General features: G+C 35.1%; 1 protein-coding gene across 1 annotated transcript in view; it reads right to left on the bottom strand.

Annotated features, from left to right (window-relative positions):
- HCRTR2 (hypocretin receptor 2) overlaps positions 1–23,640 on the bottom strand; it is a 117,678-nt gene that overhangs the window by 46,163 nt on the left and 47,875 nt on the right. The gene's annotated exons all lie outside the window — the stretch shown is intronic.

The raw sequence follows: 23,640 nt of genomic DNA, 5'->3' as shown, positions 1-23,640 counted from the left end.
GTGTTAAAAATACTAATTTATCAATATATTAAAATGCATTATCAATGACATACATTTTCATCACTAGGGAAATCTCTAAAAGAATAGTAAGTGAATATGTAACAAGCTAAAGAGGAAAGAAATAATAATTTTAAAAGGTAAAAGGCAAGAAAAAAATTGAACAAGGGGAACTAAAAGAAAGCAAATGAGATGATAGGTATAAACACAAATATACCAATAATTACATTAAATTAAAACTTCAATTAAAAGACAAAGGTTATTGGGCAGGATTCAGAAAAAGACTCAATCATATACTTCTTAAACAAGCAACATACTTTTAATAAAATGACACAACAAAATAGAAAATGCAAGAATTTGAATATTAATTTAAAGAATGATGGTGTAGCTAAATTAATTTTAGACCGAATTTTAAAGCAATTTAAAAATGTTAAATTTAAAATTTGGACAAGATGTTGAGGTAAGAAGCATTACTAGAGCTAAAGAGGGAAATTTTATAATGATTAAAGGATCAATTCACTAGGAAGATATAACAATTCTAATACTGCAGCCTCTACAATATACGGAGCAAAAGATGATACAACCAAAGTGGGAATCATAGAGGGATATTATAATAGATCTTTCTAAGTAACTAATAGAATAAACAAACAACAAACTCCATTTCAGATTTATGTAATTAACAAACTTTACTTAATATATTTGTAAATCTTAATTTATATCTATCTGGAATATTATACCCCAAACTGAAGAGTACACATTATTTCAGAGTATGCGTAGTACTTGGACAAAAGTTTACCACATTATGGAATATAAGTAAACCTCAACAAACTTCAGAGTATGGAAATCACAATGGATTTTTTTTTAATTAATTTTTATTGGAGTATAGTTGATTTATAATGTTGTGTTAGTTTCTGCTGTACAGCAAAGTGAATCAGTTATACATATATACACTCTTTTTTAGATTCTATTCCCACATACATATGAATATTTTAACTGAACTTGGTAGAATTAAGCAAAAAATCAACAAAAATATTGGGAAAACCCCACAAATGTTTGAATTTTAGGTAATGCACTCCTAAATAACTCATGATACTTAAGCTAAATTACAATACAGATTAAATTATTTTCAACTGAATGATAGCTAAATACAAACTATCAAAAACTATTCAAAAAAACTATCAAAATGAAGTTAAAGATATACTCAAAAAATATGAATAATCTTAAATGAATCTACTGGAAAACAAAAACTGAAAATCAGTAATATAATTATTTATCTCAAAAAGTTTAAAAAAGGAACAAAAATTAAAGCATTAAAACTAAAGGAGGTAGAAAGAAATAAAGGATAGAAATAATGAATTAAAGAATATGCAAGAGCAAGAACTAAAAAGCCAAAATTTGTTTTTTTTTGTGAAAATTAGTAAAATTATTAACTTCATAGTAAGATAAATAAAAAACAGAGAAGTCACAAATATTGAAATCAGAAATAAAATTAGAACTTTACTCACATCTTTTTATTTACTTTTGTTTTTAACTGGGGTACAGTTTTTACAATGTTGTATTAGTTTCTACTATAAAGCAAGGTGGAGTAGAGTTTACTCACATCTTATGCACATTAAAATATAGAGAATATAAGAAAAATGTATGTCATTAAATTAAAAACTTAAATGAAGTAGACAACTTCCCTAAAAATACAGCTCATCACAGCTGATACAAGAAAAAGAAAATCTGAGGTGCCTTATATCAATTTAAAAAGTTGAATCTATAATTGGAAAACAAATTTTCCATAAAGAAAACTCCAAATCGATATGGCTTCTCCAATGAATTCTTCTGAACATTAAAGAAAGAAATTGTTTTTCAAAAAAACCTATAGAATTAAAGCAAAGTGCACATTTCCAGATCTTTTAAGCAGGTAGCAAAAGTGTTGATACAAAAGACCTGAAAAGGATATTTCCTGATCTAAGGAACTCTTTTGAAAATAAATGCTAAAAGCTTAACATATACTCACCTTATTTTTTATAAAGAAGGCAAGAATATACAATGAAGAAAAGACAGCCTCTTCAATAAGTGGTGCTGGGAAAACTGGACAGCTACATGTAAAAGAATGAAATTAGAACACTCCCTAAAACCACACACAAAAATAAACTCAAAATGGATTAAAGACCTAAACGTAAGGCCAGACACTATAAAACTATTAGGGGAAGACATAGGCAGAACACTCTATGACATAAATCACAGCAAGATACTTTCTGACCCACCTCTTAGAGAAATGGAAATGAAAACAAAAATAAACAAATGGAACCTAATGAAACTTAAAATCTTTTGCACAGCAAAGGAAACCATAAACAAGACCAAAAGACAACACTCAGTATGGGAGAAAATATTTGCAAATGAAGCAACTGACAAAGGATTAATCTCCAAAATTTACAAGCAGCCCATGGAGCTCAATATCAAAACAACAAACAAACCAATCCAAAAATGGACAGAAGACCTAAATAGACATTTCTCCAAAGAAGATATACATATTGCCAACAAACACATGAAAGCATACTCAACATCACTAATCATTAGACAAATGCAAATCAAAACTACAATGAGGTAATCACCTCACACCAGTCAGAATGGCCATCTTCAGAAAATCTAGAAACAATAAATGCTGGAGAGGGTGTGGAGAAAAAGGAACCCTATTGCACTGTTGGTGGGAATGTAAATTGATACAGCTGTTATGGAGAACAGTACGGAGGTTCCTTAAAAAACTAAAAATAGAATTACCATATGACCCAGCAATCCCACTCCTGGGCATATACCCTGAAAAAAATCATAATTCAAAAATCTACATGTGGGATGTTGGCTGCTCCCGCTGCCACTGCCGCTCTCAGTGCTGCTCCGGGACTCGGCTGCTCGCACCCTGCACTGTTGGGATGTTTCTGAGGCGGTGGAGATGCACACTGCAGCCAGGGGCTCGGCCGGACCATACAGGCCTGCACAGCCTGAGTTTTATTGAGATAATTCATATACTATACAATTCACCCATTTAAAGTGCACAGTTCAGAGAGGGGGAAGATGGCGGAAGAGTAAGACGTGGAGATCACCTTCCTCCCCACAGATACATCAGAAATACATCCACACGTGGAACAACTCCTACAGAACACCTACTGAACGCTGGCAGAAGAACTAAGACCTCCCAAAAGGCAAGAAATTCCCCACATACCTGGGTAGGGCAAAAGAAAAAGGAATAAACAGAGACAAAAGAATAGGGACGGGACCTGCACCAGTGGGAGGAAGCCATGAAGGAGGAAAGGTTTCCACACACTAGAAGGGCCTTCCTGGGCAAAGAAGAAAGTGGTGGAGCGGGGGAGCTTCGGAATCACGGAGGACAGCGCAGCCACAGGGGTGCGGAGGGCAAAGCGGGGAGATTCCCGCACAGAGGATTGGTGCCAACCGGCACTCACCAGCCCAAGAGGCTTGCCTGCTCACCGGCCGGGGCAGGTGGAGCTGGGAGCTGAGGCTCGGGCTTCGGTCGAAGCGCAAGGAGAGGACTGGCAGCGTGAACACAGCCTGAAGAGGTTAGTGCACCACGGCTAGCCGGGAGGGAGTCCGGGAAGAAGTCTGGACCTGCTGAAGAAGCAAGAGACTTTTTCGTCCCTCTTTGTTTCCTGGTGCACTAGGAGAGGGGATTAAGAGCGCTGCTTAAAGGAGCTCCAGAGGCGGGTGCAAGCCGCAGCTAACAGCACGGATCACAGAGACGGGCATGAGATGCTAAGCCCGCTGCTGCTGCCACCAAGAAGCCCATGTGTGAGCACAGGTCACTCTCCACACCTCCTTTCCGGGAGCCTGTGTAGCCTGCCACTGCCAGGGTCCCGTGACCCAGGGACAACTTCCCCAGGAGAACGCACACACGCCTCAGGCTGGTGCAATATCACGCCAACCTCTGCTGCCGCAGGCTCACCCAGCACTCCCTCCCCCTCCCTCCCCCGGCATGAGTGAGCCAGAGCCCCCGAATCAGCAGCCCCTTAAACCCCATCCTGTCTGAATGAAGAACAGACCTACACGCAGAGGCAGGGTCAAATCCAAAGCTGAACCCCGGGAGCTGTGCAAACAAAGAAGAGAAAGGGAAATCTCTCCCAGCAGCCTCAGGAGCAGCGGATTAAATCTCCACAATCAACTTTTTTATTTTTTATTTTATTTTATTTTTTTTTGCGGTACGCAGGCCTCTCACTGTTGTGGCCATTCCCATTGTGGAACACAGGATCTGGACGCACAGGCTCAGCGGCCATGGCTCACGGGACCAGCCGCTCCACAGCATGAGGGATCTTCCCGGACCGGGGCATGAACCCGTGTCCCCTGCATCAACAGGGGGACTCTCAACAACTAAGCCACCAGGGAAGCCCTCCACAATCAACTTGATGTACCCAGCATCTGTGGAATACCTGAATAGACAACGAACCATCCCAAATTGAGGAGGTGGACTTTGAGAACAAGATTTATTATTTTTTCCCCTTTTCGTCTTTTTGTGAGTGTGTATGTGTGTGCTTCTGTGTGAGATCTTGTCTGTATAGCTTTGCTTTCACGATTTGTCCTAGGGTTTTAACCATCCATTTTTAATTTTTTTATATATATATTTTTTTAACTTTTGAAAAAGAGTTTTTCTTAATAATTTTTTATATTAATAACTTTATTTTATTTTACCTTATTTTATTTTATCATCTTTCTTTCTTTCTTTCTTTCTTTCTTCCTTCCTTCCTTCCTTCCTTCCTTCCTTCCCTCCTTCCTTCCTTCCTTTCTTTCTTTCTTTCTTTCTCTCTCTCTCTCTTTCTATCTTTCTCTTTCTTTCTTTCTATCTTTCTTTCTTTCTTTCTTTCTTTCTTTCTTTCTTTCTTTCTTTCTTTCTTTCTTTCTACTTTTTCTCCCTTTTATTCTGAGCCGTGTGGATGAAAGGCTCTTGGTGATGCAGCCAAGAGTCAGTGCTGTGCATCGGAGATGGGAGAGCCAACTTCAGGACACAGGTCCACAAGAGACTTCCCAGCTCCATGTAACATCAAATGGGGAAAATCTCCCAGAAATCTCCATCTCAACACAAACACCCAGCCTCACTCAATGACCAGAAAGCTACAGTGCTGGACACCCTATGCCAAACAACTAGCAAGACAGGAACACAACACAACTCATTAGAAGAGAGGCTGCCTAAAATCATAATAAGTCCACAGACACCCCAAAACACACCACCAGACATGGACCTGCCCACCAGAAAGACAAGATCCAGCCTCATCCACCAGAACACAGGCACTAGTCCCCTGCACAAGGAAGCCTACACAACCTACTGAGCCAACATTAGCCACTGGGGACAGACACCAAAAACAATGGGAAATACGAACCTGCAGGCTGCAAAAAGGAGACCCCAAACACAGTACAATAAGCAAAATGAGAAGGCAGAGAAACACACAGCAGATGAAGGAGCAAGATAAAAACCCAGCAAACCTAACAAATGAAGAGGAAATAGGCAGTCTACCTGAAAAAGAATTCAGAATAATGATAGTAAAGATGATCCAAAATCTTGGAAATAGAATAGAGAAAATGCAAGAAACATTTAACAAGAACCTAGAAGAACTAAAGATGAAACAAGCAATGATGAACAACACAATAAATGAAATTAAAAATACTCTAGATGGGATCAATAGCAGAATAACTGAGACAGAAGAACGGATAAGTGACCTGGAAGATAAAATAGTGGAAATAACTACTGCAGAGCAGGATAAAGAAAAAAGAATGAAAAGAACTGAGGACAGTCTCAGAGACTTCAGGGACACATTAAATGCACCAATATTCGAATTATAGGGGTTCCACAAGAAGAAGAGAAAAAGAAAGGGACTAAGAAAATATTTGAAGAGATTATAGTTGAAAACTTCCCTAATATGGGAAAGGAAATAGTTAATCAAGTTCAGGAAGCACAGAGAGTCCATACAGGAAAAATCCAAGGAGAAACACGCCAAGACACATATTAAACAATCAAAAATTAAATACAAAGAAAACATATTAAAATCAGCAAGGGAAAATCAACAAATAACACACATGGGAATCCCCATAAGGTTAACAGCTGATCTTTCAGCAGAAACTCTGCAAGCCAGAAGGGACTGGCAGGACATATTTAAAGTGATGGAGAAAAACCTGCAACCAAGATTACTCTACCCAGCAAGGATCTCATTCAGATTTGATGGAGAAATTAAAAACTTTCCAGACAAGCAAAAGCTGAGAGTTCAGCACCACCAAACAGCTTTACAACAAATGCTAAAGGATCTACTCTAGGCAAGAAACACAAGGAACAAAAAGACCTATAATAACAAACCCAAAACAATTAAGAAAATGGTAATAGGAACATATATATCAATAATTACCTTAAATGTAAATGTATTAAATGCTCCCACCAAAATACACAAACTAGCTGAATGGATACAAAAACAAGAACCATATATATGCAGTCTAAAAGAGACCCACTTCAGACCTAGGGACACATACAGACTGAAAGTGAGGGGATGGAAAAAGATTTTCCATGCAAATGGAAATCAAAAGAAAGCTGGAGTAGCAATTCTCATATCAGACAAAATAGACTTTAAAATAAAGACTATTAGAAGAGACAAAGAAGGACACTACATAATGATCAAGGGATCAATCCAAGAGGAAGATATAACAGCTGTATTTATGCACCTAACATAGGAGCACCTCAATACATCAGGCAACTACTAACAGCCATAAAAGGGGAAATAGACAGTAACACATTCATAGTAGGGGACTTTAACACCCCGCTTTCACCAATGGACAGATCATCCAAAATGAAAATAAATAAGGAAACACAAGCTTTAAATGATACATTAAACAAGATGGACTTCATTGATATTTATACGACATCCCATCCGAAAACAACAGAATGCACATTTTCCTCAAGTGCTCATGGAACATTCTCCAGGATATATCATATCTTGGGTCACAAATCAAGCCTTGATAAATTTAAGAAAATTGAAATTGTATCAAGTTTCTTTTCTGACCACAACACTATGAGACTAGACATCAATTAAAAGAAAAGATCTATAAAAATACAAACACATGGAGGCTAAATAATACACTACTTAGCGAAGTGATCACTGAAGAAATCAAAGAAGAAATTAAAAAATACCTAGAAACAAATGACAATGGAGACATGATGAACCAAAACCTATGGGATGCAGCAAAAGCAGTTCTAAGAGGGAAGTTTAGAGCAATACAATCCTAACTTAAGAAACAGGAAACATCTCGAATAAACAACCTAACCTTGCACCTAAAACAATTAGAGAAAGAATAACAAAAAAACCCCAAAGTTAGCAGAAGGACAGAAATCATAAAGATCAGATCAGAAATAAATGAAAAAGAAATGAAGGAAAAGATAGCAAAGACAAATAAAACTAAAAGCTGGTTCTTTGAGAATATAAACAAAATTGATAAACCATTAGCCAGACTCATCAAGAAAAAAAGGGAGAAGACTCAAATCAGTAGAATTAGAAATGAAAAAGGAGAAGTAACAACTGACACTGCAGAAATACAAAAGATGATGAGAGATTACTACAAGCAACTCTATGCCAAAAAAATGGACAACCTGGAAGAAATGGACAAATTCTTAGAAATGCACAACCTGCCAAGACTGAATCAGTAAGAAATAGAAATATGAACATACCTATCACAAGCAATGAAATTGAAACTGTGATTAAAAATCTTCCAACAAACAAAAACCCAGGACCACATGGCTTCAGGTGAATTCTATCAAACCTTTAGAGAAGAGCTAACACCTATCCTTCTCAAACTCTTCCAAGATATAGCAGAGGGAGGAACACTCCCAAACTCACTACAAGGCCACCATCACCCTGATACCAAAACCAGACAAGGATGTCACAAAGAAAGAAAACAAGCCAATATCACTGATGAACATAGATGCAAAAATCCTCAACAAAATACTAGCAAACAGAATCCAACAGCACATTAAAAGGATCATACACCATGATCAAATGGAGTTTATTCCAGGAATGCAAGGATTCTTCAATATGCGTAAATCAATCAATGTGATACACCATATTAAAATATTGAAGGAGAAAATCCATATGGTCATCTCAATAGATGCAGAGAAAGCTTTCGACAAAATTCAACACCCATTTATGATAAAAACCCTCCAGGAACTAGGCACAGAGGGAACTTTCCTCAACATAATAAAGGCCATATATGACAAACCCACAGCCAACATCGTCCTCAATGGTGAAAAACTGAAACCATTTCCACTAAGATCAGGAAGAAGACAAGGTTGCCCACTCTCACCACTCTTATTCAACATAGTTTCAGAAGCTTTAACCACAGCAATCAGAGAAGAAAAGGAAATAAAAGAAATCCAAATCGGAAAAGAAGAAGTAAAGCTGTCACTGTTTGCAGATGACATGATACTATACATAGAGCATCCTAAAGATGCTACCAGAAAACTACTAGAGCTAATCAATGAGTTTGATAAAGTAGCAGATTATGCAATTAATGCACAGAAATCTCCGGCATTCCTATACACTAATGATGAAAAATCTGAAAGTGAAATCAAGAAAACACTCCCATTTACTATTGCAACAAAAAGAATAAAATATCTAGGAATAAACCTACCTAAGGAGACAAAAGACCTGTATGCAGAAAAATATAAGACACTGATGAAAGAAATTAAAGATTATACAAATAGATGGAGAGATATACCATGTTCTTGGATTGGAAGAATCAACATTGTGAAAATGACTCTACTACCCAAAGCAATCTACAGATTCAATGCAATCCCTATCAAACTACTGCTGGCATTTTTCACAGAAATACAACAAAAAATTTTCACAATTTGTATGGAAATACAAAAGACCCTGAATAGTCAAAGCAGTCTTGAGAACGAAAAATGGAGCTGGAGGAATCAGGCTCCCTGACTGCAGACTATACTGCAAAGTTACAGTAATCAAGACAGTATGGTACTGGCACAAAAACAGAAATATAGATCAATGGAACAGGATAGAAAGCTCAGAGATAAACCCACGCACATATGGTCACCTTATCTTTGATAAAGGAGGCAGGAATGTACAGTGGAGAAAGGACAGCCTCTTCAATAAGTCGTGCTGGGAAAACTGGACAGGTACATTTAAAAGTAGAGATTAGATCACTCCCTAACACCATACACCGAAATAAGATCAAAGTGGATTATAGACCTAAATGTAAGGCCAGAAACTATCAACCTCTTAGAGGAAAACATAGGCAGAAAACTCTATGACATAAATTACAGCAAGATCCTTTTTGACCCACCTCCTAGAGAAATGGAAATAGAAACAAAAATAAACAAATGGGACCTAATGAAACTGCAAAGCTTTTGCACAGCAAAGGAAACCATAAACAAGACGAAAAGAGAACCCTCAGAATGGGAGAAAATATTTTCAAATGAAGCAACTGACAAAGGATTAATCTCCAAAAGTTACAAGCAGCAAAATAACAAAAAAACAAACAACCCAATCCAAAAATGGGCAGAAGATCTAAATAGACATTTCTCCAAAGAATATATACAGACTGGCAACAAACACATGAAAGAATGCTCAACATCATTAATCATTATAGAAATGCAAATCAGAACTACAATGAGTTCTCACACCAGTCAGAATGGCCATCATCAAAAAATCTAGAAACAATAAATGCTGGAGAGGGTGTGGAGAAAAGGGAACACTCTTGCACTGCTGGTGGGAATGTGAATTGGTACAGCCACTATGGAGGTTCCTTCAACAACTACAAATAGAACTACCATATGACCCAGCAATCTCAGTACTGGGCATATACTCTGAGAAACCATAATTCAAAAAGAGTCATGTACCAAAATGTTCATTGCAGCTCTACTTACAATAGCCAGGAGATGGAAGCAACCTAAGTGTCCATCATCAGCTGAATGGATAAAGAAGATGTGGCATATATATACAATGGAATATTACTCAGTCATAAAAAGAAACGAAATTGAGCTATTTGTAATGAGGTGGCTGGACATAGAGTCTGTCATACAGAGTGAAGTAAGTCAGAAAGGGAGAGAGAAATACCATATGCTAACACATATATATGGAATTTAAGAAAAAAAAGAAAAAGAATGTCATGAAGAACCTAGGGGCAAGACAGGAACAAAGACACAGACCTACTAGAGAATGGACTTGAGGATATGGGGAGGGTGAAGGGTAAGCTGTGACAAAGTAAGAGAGTGGCATGGACATATATACACTACCAAACATAAAATAGATAGCTAGTGGGAAACAGCCACATAGCACAGGGAGATCAGCTCGTTGACTTGTGAATACCTAGAGGGGTGGGATAGGGAGGGTGGGAGGGAGGGAGATGCAAGAAGAGATATGGGTACATATGTATGTGTATAACTGATTCACTTTTTTATAAAGTAGAAACTAACACACCATTGTAAAGCAATTATACTCCAATAAAGATGTTAATTTTAAAAAAAAGAAATGCTAAAGGTTTAAACAAAACATCAGCAAAACAAATCTAGAAGTATGTGTAATAAGAAAAATCCATCCATCATTACCAACTAGGAGCTTGTTTCAGGAATATAAATTTGGTTTAACATGCAGAAATCACTCAATGTAATTCTCAATATTAACAGAAAAATCCTTAAATTCTATATGCTCTCTCAATAAATGGAGGAAAACCATTTGCTATAATTCAGCACCCACTAATAGGTTTGTAGCACACAAGGAATAGAAGATCTCTTCCTTAGTCTGAGAAATACTAACAATAAAAAATTTCACTAATTCTCATATAGTCTCTCCCTGAAAGATCAGAAATGAGTAAACGATTCCTCCGAATGTCCATTTCTATTCAGCATCGTGCTGGAGCTCATGCAATAAAGTAATAAAAAGAAATAAAAGTCATAGAGGTTAGAAAGAATGCAGTAAAACCTATTACTATTCACAGAGGGCATAATTTTGTAAGTAAAAGTATGGAGAAATCTCCAGATAAATTATTAATCTTACTAAATGAATTCATCACATTTGCTGGTAGTACATGCTATACAAAGTATACAAAATCAATATACAAAATAACAACACAATAGAGAAATCAATTTTTTCCTATAAACAAAAAATAACTAACTAGAAAATGCAATTTTAAAAGATACCATTTATAAGAGCCTCAAAAATATTGAATATCTAGGAAAATTTTAATGAGAGATGCAAATAACTTCTCCATAGAAAATCATAAAATATAAAAATATTGAAAAATAATCTAAATAAATGGAAAGATAAACCATATTCATAGAAGAATGAGTATTATAAAGATGTGAATTTTCTCTAAAATTGTTGTATGTATTCTATGCATTCCCAATCAAAATCTCAGCATCGTTTTGGTGAAGGCTGACAAGCTGATATTAAAATTTACATGAAAATGCAATGGGCCCCAAATAGCCAAGATGATATTGAAGAAGAACAGATTTAAAGGATTACACTCTACCAGCTATCAAATCTTATCATAAACCTTCAGTAAACAAAACAGTACAATATTGGTACAAAGAAAAATAGATCAAGAAAACAGAATTAAAAGTTGAAAAACTGACCTACACATATATGGACTCATGATGTATGAGTGGCCCTTCTGCATATGAAAGGATTGCTTTTTCTATAAATGGTTCTGAGTATATTGATATCTACATGTAATAAATGAAATTTGATTGCTACATCACACCATACACAAATATTAAACCCAGGTCAATTATAAATCTAAATATAAAAGATGAAAATTAAATCTCCCATCATTATGACTCTGGAGTAGATAAGCATGTCTTGAACAAATTCCCCCAAATATATTAAACATAAATAGAAAGTTTGATAAATTAAACAACCCTAAAATTAAGGTACATCAAAAGAGTATGAAAATAATGCCACAGAGAGAAAATAGTTTTAAAGGTCAGTTTGCATAATTTTTTCTTACAGTTAATGGGTTTTGTTGTTGCTGCTGCTATTGCTTTTATTGCTTTTAACTTACTTTTTATTGAAGTATCACACATGTAGAAAAATGTTCAAATATACCACCAGACAAAATGTACACACCCTCAAGACCAAGTGTATACAACATATACACAACTGTACGTGTGGTCTTAAGTAAGACCAAGAAACAGAATATGACCAGAATCTCAACAGCTCTCATCACATTTCCTTTCCACCAATGTGTGACCAAAAGCAAACCCGTATCCTGATTAGTAACACCATAGACTATTACTTACCTCTTTTTAACTTTATTTAAGTGGAATCAAAATGCGTGTGTTATTTTGTGTCTGACTTCTTTCTCCCACCATTATGTTCCTGAGTCCTTCCGTGTTGTATGTATAGCTGTAGTTCTATAATTTTCCTTCCTGTATAGTGTTCCAATGCATGATTAGATTATGATTTACCTACAATCCATGGACGTTTTTGTTGGTTCTAATTCAAGACTATTGTAAACAATAGTCTATTAACATTTGTGTGTGTGCCTTTTGGTGGACATATGTATGGGTTTCTGGCAGTTATAGATCTGAGACAAATTGCTCTCTGAGGTATGCATATGACCACTGTTAATACATAGCTGCTAAAATATTTACCAAAATGCTGGCTGCACCACAGTTCTTAATCTCACCAGTGGATGTGAGTGTCCTAGTTGCTCTATGTATTTGCTAATACTTGGTAGTGTCAGTCTTTTTTTTAATGTTAGATATTTTATTGAGTTAAGTTTAACATGTTCATTGGCCCTTTAGAAATGGAAGAGAACATACCTCTCCAGAATTTTTGTCATTTTAAGGAAGTCTTATTAAAAATTTTATGGGGCAATTTGTTGGCTACTTCAGGATGTGATTTCTTTCGGAAGTAACATGATGGTTCTCTGGTTTAAATCTGGACTTGTTTTAAAACTAGGTATTCTTCAAATTAATCCAGCCATTTCTCTCACTTCTTCCTATAGTAGTTTTAAACATTTTTATATTTTTAACCATCTGATATAGTCTCTTGTACCTTAAATTATACATATCATGAGTGAATCTAATTTTATCTTTTATCTTCTAAATTCAGGGCCTCTATTCTGAATATAGAAGATGCCCAGTGAATGATTGCTGAGTGACAGATTGATTATGTGAAATTTGCATGACTTATTTTGTTTTTGACATTAGAGAATTTATCATGACTATTTGATCCTGGAAAGAAAAAAAAAATCAATATAGGTAACTCATGCTACCTACTACTCCTTTGGCCCTTTATATCTTTTCTGCTCACATAAATCCCTGAAATCGTGTCTGAGAGTGTCTTAGATGAAGACTGAAAACAACAGAATGACCTTTTAGATAATAGGATGGACCACATCAAATGTGTTTGCACCTAAGCTTGAGACTGAAGGAAAACCTTCCTGTCTGAGCATAGGTATTACAATTATGAAAAGATCAATCTCTTACAAACCATGTTGATTTCTATTTTATGGCAATTTATATTTAATAAACCTAAGTGGATCTGCTACTTATTACTACATGCTTAACTTTACTAAATAATTTTAAATCCTATTTTCTTTCCTACCTCTGAATATAGTGGCAATAACTGAGTAAGTAAGTATAAGGAAAGGCCATTTGCATCTTCCCCAGATTTTACTAATTTTAGGCTTGTCTAAGATCGTGACATTCCCATGAAGTCTGATAATATTGTACACTAACACTTTTTTAAAAATAGCTTTTTTAATTTTCAAAAATGCATCTTTGTCTCCCAATCGGCCTTATAAAATATATCTCATTTTTCTTGGATCTTAAGACATTCAGTTCTCCAAATCACTGCTGAAAGCATGGAGGTATAAAAACATTGTTTTCTGAAAGAAAAATAAAAATTAAAAGATAGCCTACATTTTTAAATCCTTAATTCATTTATATTAAAAAATCTCTTCAAACATAAATAGATTTTATAGAGGTAAATATCATATATTTTAGAATTAAAAAACCTAATTCAGATTTCAGCTTCAATATCCTTTAAACTTGGGCAAGTCACTTAACCTTGCTGTGCTTCAGCTTTGACTGAAGACTGAGATACTTGTACCTATCTCATAGGATTGTTTTAATGAACATAAAAATACTTGGCACAGAGCTTGCAGCAGGAATGCATGATAGATATTCACTAAAAATTATACATTTTTCAACAGAGTGAAACAATAAAATTTTCCACAAATTATCTCTGTCACCCAACAATATAGACTTCTAGTACTGGGTATTTTAAGATTTCACTGGAGACTGTGATCTTTGTTTGTTAGATAAACTTGACCTACAGTCTATGATCAATAAACGTGTCCTAGTTTTAGGGCTCACACTGAATAAGGTAAGGTGACATCCTTTCAGAGAACATGTCAGAGAAAGTGAGACTTTTTATTCTTAATGAAAAGAAAGAAAAAAAGTATTTTAAAGAATATGTACCTGGCTCTTCTAGACGAGAAGAGCAATGGCATAAACGGCCACAGTTGTTCAAAATTCACATCCCATGGATTCAGTGAGAAGTCCCAAGGAAATAGGAATTATGCAGTGCATTTTAATAAGTGAATATGTAAAGACTGTATTAATTAATTGACTATTTGACTAAGTAATATTCATACCCTAGTGAATGAGTATGAAAGTGAATTACATGCAAATGAATGTAAATACTTGCACATTGACAAAGAGAGGATGCTCTTTGAAGCAACTATTAGTATTGTTAAGTTTTTAATTATAAGCGGAGGCCAAATGTTTGTCAGAATAGATCTTTGAAGTAAAAAAGGAAATAATTTGATATACAAAAATTTGTTTAGGAAAATGGGTTAGGACACATATGTTTTGTGGAAGATGGTGGACAATTAACAAAGATGGAGAAATTAATCACAGTAGGACGAGCAGAGTGGAGGCGAGAAGTTTATAAATTCCATTTTGAACACATTACATTTGATGTGTTTAAGGAACATCCATCAGCAACAGCAACAGAATGCATGATTAAAGATAGAAACTCGCCTAAGGTGATGTAACATTTATTAAAGGGGAAGCTTGTTATGTTAAAATAGCTCACGATGGCTTGTCTTTAGTTTGTCATTCACCACTTCGTAATTTTGCCAGTCTTGGTAATCTTTTTCCTTTAATGACTGAGCCCTTTGTTTTTTCTTCTTTTCCTTTCATTCATTTTGTTGTTGTTCAAATAATGCTTTATGATAACTGAACCTGCTATAGTAGGGTCATACATTTCTAATTTGAAAAGACAGGAAGTAGACACTTGTTTAGAAATCAACAACCCTGACACTTTTAGTTGTGAAAGTGGGAGTTTCTTTTAATTCTGTTCCCCATTAAAACAAAGAAGATGATCCATTTTATATGGATAATTTGTCCTTGCTTCTCGTCTTGAAAGAGTATTATTCTCTCTCCACACATTTCTAATTTTGTTACAGTAACTTAAAATGTTGAAAATGTATATTTAATTTTTTTCTGGTCAAAGATTAAAAAGTACCCTTAATAGAACATCTAAGTCTATACTTATTATTATAAATAAAAGTGATTGAAATTTTTAAATTTCATACATTTTTGCTTAGTTACTGAAATATGTGTAGATGACTAGTGTAAGTAGGATATTGACTGGACCTTGTTTTTCAGAAAAATTGTGTCTTTTTCCCATTGCTAACTCATACCACATCCCAGAATGACACTATTGTTGAGCTGGGAAAGAGCCTAGGGGCATGGGAGTTGTGAAAAGTAGCAATCACCTGGGTTAATAATGGAAAATATTAAATTACCTGATCTTTCTCACTGACTCACAGCTCCGAGTAAAGGATGTTGTACAGAGATGAAGTAAATTCCCTGTTATTCCAGGCATATGCCTGGAAGCTGGGGTAAGGAGTCAGGGGTTGGTTCTGAAGCAGGGAAAGCACAGAGGCTAGTATGTGGTATGGACCTTGGTCTGGTTGGCTAGACATGAACTAGAAAGGAAGTCTTCGAGGTGATTTTTTGGGTAATGGCATTCAGATGACTGAGCCACACTTGAATTTCTGCCTGAATTCTTATTCATTCATTCATTCTTTAACATATATTTATTGAAGGTAATATTTGCTTGCAAAAATCCCTTACACGTTTTAACATATCATTGTTCATTTTGTGCCAAAATACAAAACTATATATTGTGGTTTGGATTCTTTTAATCTCTTTCCAAATATCATGTATCCATTCATGTTAAGTGGAAACATATAGAAATAATATATGTCAGTCACTATGCCAGGTGATGGTGAAAATATTTTGATGTCATTCCTTGAATACTGCCCCCTCCACATGCTGGAATAGATCAATTCAGGAGAAATAATGTAATTTCCATAACTCATCTTTTTGTTAACTCATATTAGACACTATAAATTCATTTTAATTCATTTAAATGGATTTCATTTAAATTCAAGCATAAACTCTTTTTAATTCATATTATACATTTTGAAAAATATCTTGATGCTTCTGGATTAGATAATTGCTGCTGGCCTATAAATCAAGAGTAATGAGGTTCTAAGGATCTCAAATTCTTTTTCCGTTGTTGACTTTGTTATTATTAGTATTATAGAGATATTAGTGCAAATGCCACCTATAAAAACAAATTACTTATTAAGTTTACGCTATTAGTCAAATCTTAGTAGCTGTTTATATCTAGGTCTATATACTACAGAATTTAAAATGGAATGAAGAGAATTTAAAAAGCTTTCAGTTGTTTAATTGTTAATTGTTGTTTTCTATCTTTTTTAGAAAAAAAGATATTTATCTATCTTTCTAGATAAATAATCTAGAAAGAGTTAAGAATACAAATGAATTTATTGTCTAAGAAAGTTGTTTCCACTTCATACAGCAAGTTGAATGAGACCTCAACAGAAAAATGGACTGTAGATGAGATCTCAGGGGCTATTTGTCTGATGGCTGCAAAACAATGGAACATGTTATTGGAAAAAAACTTGGTTCACTTATAATGAACCAAAACGTTAACTAGTTATCAACTAGTAATTTACTGAGGAAGTCAATGTGGTTCCAGTGGAAAAGAATGGATGTAATGAGTATTAGGACCCTGAATTTTCAGTAGTCATGGACTACAAGGTGCAGGATATCTTACCTTTCCATCTATATTGTGAGTTAAGGATGCTATAAAACAGCATCACAGACTGAATTTACAAGCTCAGGGTGACCAAATCCTGTAATACTACACTACACAGTGAACTTTTATATTTTTTATTTATAAAACTCATATTCTTTCAAAATTGGAACTAAAAATTCTTTGTTCTCCAGGTTTTAACTTTCTTCTTTGAACTCACATAAAAATTTCAAACATTTTTTTCTGCCCCTATTCTGCTTGAATTATTTCCCCCAGTCTGTCATTCTTCATGTTCTGCTATGAATCCTCATGTGTCTCTGCTGTGACTCTGGTATTTATCGCTACTCTGGTAGTCCTCTCTCTACTTCAACTGTGACTTTTGCCCTGCTCTGGGTCTTAACTGACTCCTCTCTCACTGTCTGTTTGCACCACAATGCCTTAGGCCCAACAAACCAAGCCACTGAATCATCTTCCAGACTCTAACCAGGGCCCAAATAATGTCTTGTCTTCCAACTGTCAAATGACTAACTTATTTGGATAAATATAATTGTTATGTCCATCTTTATGTATCTTCTCTGAACTCTCTGTCCCAGGATATTGATGCCTCCATTATATAGATTTATCTATACTCTTAAATCTCAATTTCATTTTGTTTAGTTCCATTTATCTTTCCTTCTTCCCCGTTCCTTGTTCACAATATAAATTGACTTCTCATTTTTAATTGCCCCTCTTCTCCCCACCAAGGATAACCAAGAACATCTGCTTTGAATCAAGGATTCACACCATAGGGAAACTAGAGAGGAATACAATGCAGCACCTGTCTTCAGAATAATATGGTTTCCATGGGAATAGGATACAACTATAGGAACACACAAGGACAGTCTATAGTCAAATATTTAATTCTCTGTGATTGGCTAGGTATATGTACAAGAATATCTTTTTATGCAGTACCAAATTCCTCATTCAAACACAGATCTAAAACAATTAATCATGTTACAGAAAATTAGGATGGGTTTTTGTGTGTGTGTGCACACAGACACACACACATACACACATTCAAAAGGTGCAGGAGAGATATTGGAGTCAGATAGAACTGGATTCTAGTTCAGGTTCCAACATGGAATAGTTCTGTGTCTTGAGTCAACCTATTTCAGTGATACAAAACTAATGAGGACACTAATTCTTACCCCATGGAATTATTGTAAAAATTAACTGAAATACTCATGTTGATCTCTCCATGCCTGACTCCCAGTAAGCAATCAATAATTATTGTCCAATTGAATGAGTGTCAACCACTTATTACTAGTGTATAACCTTGCTAGTCACTTAAACCTCTCTTAAGCCCTACCTGTAACACTGGGATAAAAATAGTACTGAGCTCATAGAAAGCTGGAAGAGCTAAGTGAGAAAATCCAAGTAACAGAAAAATGTCTGGCATCTAATGGGTATACTCAGTAAACATCAATTATTACTATTATTAGATTATGCTAATTCTCCCTTGTTTTACTCCATCCATATCTCAAAATTTAAATTCTATCACTTTTATAAAATACACACATTACATTTGAAATAAGAAAAGTTAGTTTTTGTTTGCTTTTTTTTTTTAGTTTTATTTTTTTAGTTTTTTTAATAATAAAAAAAAAAGTTTCAGTTATCTCCACATCCTGTTTTCTGGGATTTGATATCACTCCACAAGCTCAGATGGCTCAGAGCTTGAACATAAAAGTACAGTGAATTTAAATGTGGCTAAACTTCCCTAATTCCATAAGAATCAATTTTTTTTCTTTCATACTCCAACTTAAAGAAATAGAAAGCACTTTAGAGCACTTTGATTTATATTTTACTGTAATATGGGCTTAACCAAGGCCATGAAGCCACAGTGTGAAAAAGAAAAAGAAGAAAGGAAGGAGAAAATCAAGAAGAAAGGTATGAGGATCAGCACACTCTCTAAAGATATATGCATTGGTGACATTTGACAACTGTTGCTCTGATAAACCTCCCAATGATTCTCTGACCTGATGTCCCTGAATTTAACACGCATTAAAACTTGTTGGCCCCTCCCATTGCACATCAGTGCCCAATTAGAGAAGAAGGTGTGTGTTGGGGACCAAATGAAAATGCTCTGTCAACGATAATCATGCAAAGTAGGGCTTACCAAACATTCCAAGTGCAAATACATGTATGTAAGGCAAAAAATATCAAAGGCATTTAATAGCAGTTATAGTTAAAAGAAGTTATGCTGAACAGAAATTATACTTTTAGTTTCTGTTGATCAAGAAAATACTAATTACAATTTCAATGGATTATCTTAAAATGTTTAAATGTGTTTACAGTGTGTTAATTATAACATCATTCTTCATACATTCGAAAAACATATGTATATGGAATTGTATTTATTTATTTATTTTTGCCAAACAAAAGAGCCATAGTTTTTACTTATTTTTTTTTTTCATTTTAACATCTTTATTGGAGTATAATTGCTTTACAATGGTATGTTAGTTTCAGCTTCACAACACAATGAATCAGTTATATATATACATATGTTCCCATATCTCTTCCCGCTTGCATCTCCCTCCCTCCCACCCTCCCTATCCCACCCCTCGGTCACAAAGCACCGAGCTGATCTCCCTGTGCTATGCGGCTGCTTCCCACTAGCTATCTACCTTAGGTTTGGTAGTGTATATATGTGCATGCTGCCCTCTCGCTTTGTCACAGCTTACCCTTCCCCCTCCCCATATCCTCAAGTCCATTCTCTAGTAAGTCTGTGTCTTTATTCCTGTTTCACCCCTAGGTTCTTCATGACATTTTTATTCATAAATTCCATATATATGTGTTAGCATACGGTATTTGCCTATCTCTTTCTGACTTACTTCACTCTGTATGACAGAATCTAGGTCTATCCACCTCATTACAAACAGCTCAATTTTGTTTATTTTTATGGCTGAGTAATATTCCATTGTATATATGTGCCACATCTTCTTTATCCATTCATCCGATAATGGACACTTAGGTTGCTTCCATCTCCGGGCTATTGTAAATAGAGCTGCAATGAACATTTTGGTACACGATTCTTTTTGAATTATGGTTTTCTCAGGGTATATGCCTAGTAGTGGGATTGCTGGGTCTTATGGTAGTTCTATTTGTAGTTGTTGAAGGAACCTCCACACTGTTTTCCATAGTGGCTGTACCAATTCACATTCCCACCAGCAGTGCAAGAGTGTTCCCTTTACTCCACACCCTCTCCAGAATTTATTGTTTCTAGATTTTTTGATGATGGCCATTCTGACTGGTGTGAGATGATATCTCATTGTAGTTTTGATTTGCATTTCTCTAATGATTCATGATGTTGAGCATTCTTTCATGTGTTTGTTGGCAGTCTGTATATCTTCTTTGGAGAAATGTCTATTTAGGTTTTCTGCCCATTTTTGGATTGGGTTGTTTGTTTTTTTTGTTATTAAGCTGCATGAGCTGCTTGTAAATTTTGGAGATTAATCCTTTGTCAGTTGCTTCATTTGCAAATATTTTCTCCCATTCTGAGGGTTGTCTTTTGGTCTTGTTTATGGTTTCCTTTGCTGTGCAAAAGATTTTAAGTTTCATTAGGTCCCATTTGTTTATTTTTGTTTTTATTTCCATTTCTCTAGGAGGTGGGTCAAAAAGGACCTTGCTGTATATTATGTCATAGAGTTTTCTGCCTATGTTTTCCTCTAAGAGGTTGATAGTTTCTGGCCTTACATTTAGGTCTTTAATCCATTTTGAGCTTATTTTTGTGTATCGTGTTAGGGAGTGATCTAATCTCATACTTTTACATTTAGCTGTCTAGTTTTCCCAGCACGACTTATTGAAGAGGCTGTCCTTTCTCCACTGTATATTCCTGCCTCCTTTATCAAAGATAAGGTGACCATATGTGCGTGGGTTTATCTCTGGGCTTTCTATCCTGTTCCATTGATCTATATTTCTGTTTTTGTGCCAGTACCATACTGTCTTGATTATTGTAGCTTTGTAGTATAGTCTGAAGTCAGGGAGCCTGATTCCTCCAGCTCCATTTTTCGTTCTCAAGACTGCTTTGGCTATTCAGGGTCTTTTGTATTTCCATACAAATTGTGAAAATTTTTTGTTCTAGTTCTGTGAAAAATGCTAGTGGTAGTTTGATAGGGATTGCATTGAATCTGTAGATTGCTTTGGGTAGTAGAGTCATTTTCACAATGTTGATTCTTCCAATCCAAGAACATGGTATATCTCTCCATCTATTTGTATAATCTTTAATTTCTTTCATCAGTGTCTTATATTTTTCTGCATACAGGTCTTTTGTCTCCTTAGGTAGGTTTATTCCTAGATATTTTATTCTTTTTGTTGCAATGGTAAATGGGAGAGTTCTCTTGATTTCATTTTCAGAATTTTCATCATTAGTGTATAGAAATGCCAGAGATTTCTGTGCATTAATTTTGTATACTGCTACTTTACCAAATTCACTGATTAGCTCTAGTAGTTTTCTGGTAGCATCTTTAGGATTCTCTATGTATAGTATCATGTCATCTGCAAACAGTGACAGCTTTACATTTCTTTTCCAATTTGGATTCCTTTTATTTCCTTTTCGTCTCTGATTGCTGTGGCTAAAACTTCTGAAACTATGTTGATTAAGAGTGGAGAGCGTGCACAACCTTGTCATGTTCCTGATCTTAGTGGAAATGCTTCCAGTTTTTTACCATTGAGGACAATATTGGATGTGGGTTTGTCATATATGGTCTTTATTATGTTGAGGAAATTTCTTTCTATGCCTACTTTCTGGAGGGTTTTTTATCATAAATGGTGTTGAATTTTGTCGAAAGCTTTCGCTGCATCTGTTGATATGATCATATGTTTTTTCTCCTTCAATTTGTTAATATGGTGTATCACGTTGTTGGATTTGCATATATTGAAGAATCTTTGCATCCTGGAAAGAAACCCACTTGATCATGGTGTATGATCCTTTTAATGTGCTGTTGGATCCTGTTTGCTAGTATTTTGTTGAGGATTTTTGCATCTATGTTCATCAGTGATATTGCCTGTAGTTTTCTTTCTTTGAGCCATACTTGTCTGGTTTTGGTATCAGGGTGATGGTGGCCTCATAGAATGAGTTTGGGAGTGTTCCTCCCCCTATTATATTTTGGAAGAGTTTGAGAAGGATAGATGTTAGCTCTTCTCTAAAAGTTTGATAGAATTCGCCTGTGAAGCCATCTGGTCCTGGGCTTTTGTTTGTTGGAAGGTTTTTAATACAGTTTCAATTTCAGTGCTTAGATTGGTCTCTTCACATTTTCTATTTCTTACTGATTCAGTCTTGGCAGGTTGTGCATTTCTAAGAATTTTTCTATTTCTGCCAGGTTGTCCATTTTATTGGCATAGAGTTTCTTGTAGTAATCTCTCATGATCTTTTGTATTTCTGCAGTGTCAGTTGTTACTTCTCCTTTTTCATTTGTAATTCTATTGATTTGAGTCTTCTCCATTTTTTTCTTGATGAGTCTGGCTAATGGTTTATCAATTTTGTTTATCTTCTCAAAGAACCAGCTTTTAATTTTATTGATCTTGCTATCTTTTCCTTCATTTCTTTTTCATTTATTTCTGATCTGATCTTTATGATTTCTTTCCTTCTGCTGATTTTGGTTTTTTTTTTTTTTTTGTTCTTCTTTCTCGAATTGCTTTAGGTGCAAGATGAGGTTATTTATTCGTGATGTTTCCTGTTTCTTAAGGTAGGATTGTGTTGCTATAATCTTCCCTCTTAGAACTGCTTTTGCTGCATCCCATAGGTTTTGGGTCGTCATGTCCTCATTGTCGTTTGTTTCTAGGTATTTTTTGATTTCCTCTTTGATTTCTTCAGTGATCACTTCGTTATTAAGTAGATTATTGTTTAGCCTTCATGTGTTTGTATTTTTTTACTGATCTTTTCCTTTAATTGATATCTAGTCTCATAGCTTTGTGGTTGGAAAAGATACTTGATACAATTTCAATTTTCATTAAATTTACCAAGGCTTGATTTGTGAACCAAGATATGATCTTTCCTGTAGAATGTTCCATTAGTACTAAAAAAAAAATGTGTATTCTGTTGTTTTTGGATGGAATGTCCTATAAATATCAACTAAGTCCATCTTGTTTAATATATAATTTAAAGCTTGTGTTTCTTTATTTATTTTCATTTTGGAAGATCTGTCCATTGGTGAAAGTGGGGTGTTAAAGTCCCCTACTATGAATGTGTTACTGTCAATTTCCTCTTTTATGGCTGTTAGTATTTGCCTTATGTATTGAGGTGCTCCTATGTTGGGTGCATAAATGTTTACAATTGTAATATCTTCCTCTTTGATCGATCCCTTGATCATTATGTAGTGTCCTTCTTTGTCTTTTCTAATAGTCTTTATTTTAAAGACTATTTTGTCTGATATGAGAATTGCTACTCCAGCTTTCTTTTGGTTTCCATTTGCATGGAATATCTTTTTCCATCCCCTCACTTTCAGTCTGTATGTGTCTCTACATCTGAACTGGG

The sequence above is a fragment of the Tursiops truncatus genome, chromosome 10 (assembly GCF_011762595.2).
Source record: "Tursiops truncatus isolate mTurTru1 chromosome 10, mTurTru1.mat.Y, whole genome shotgun sequence".
NCBI lineage: Eukaryota > Metazoa > Chordata > Mammalia > Artiodactyla > Delphinidae > Tursiops > Tursiops truncatus.
Note: the sequence above shows the minus strand (reverse complement) of the source record. Positions and strands in the feature narration are given on the sequence as shown.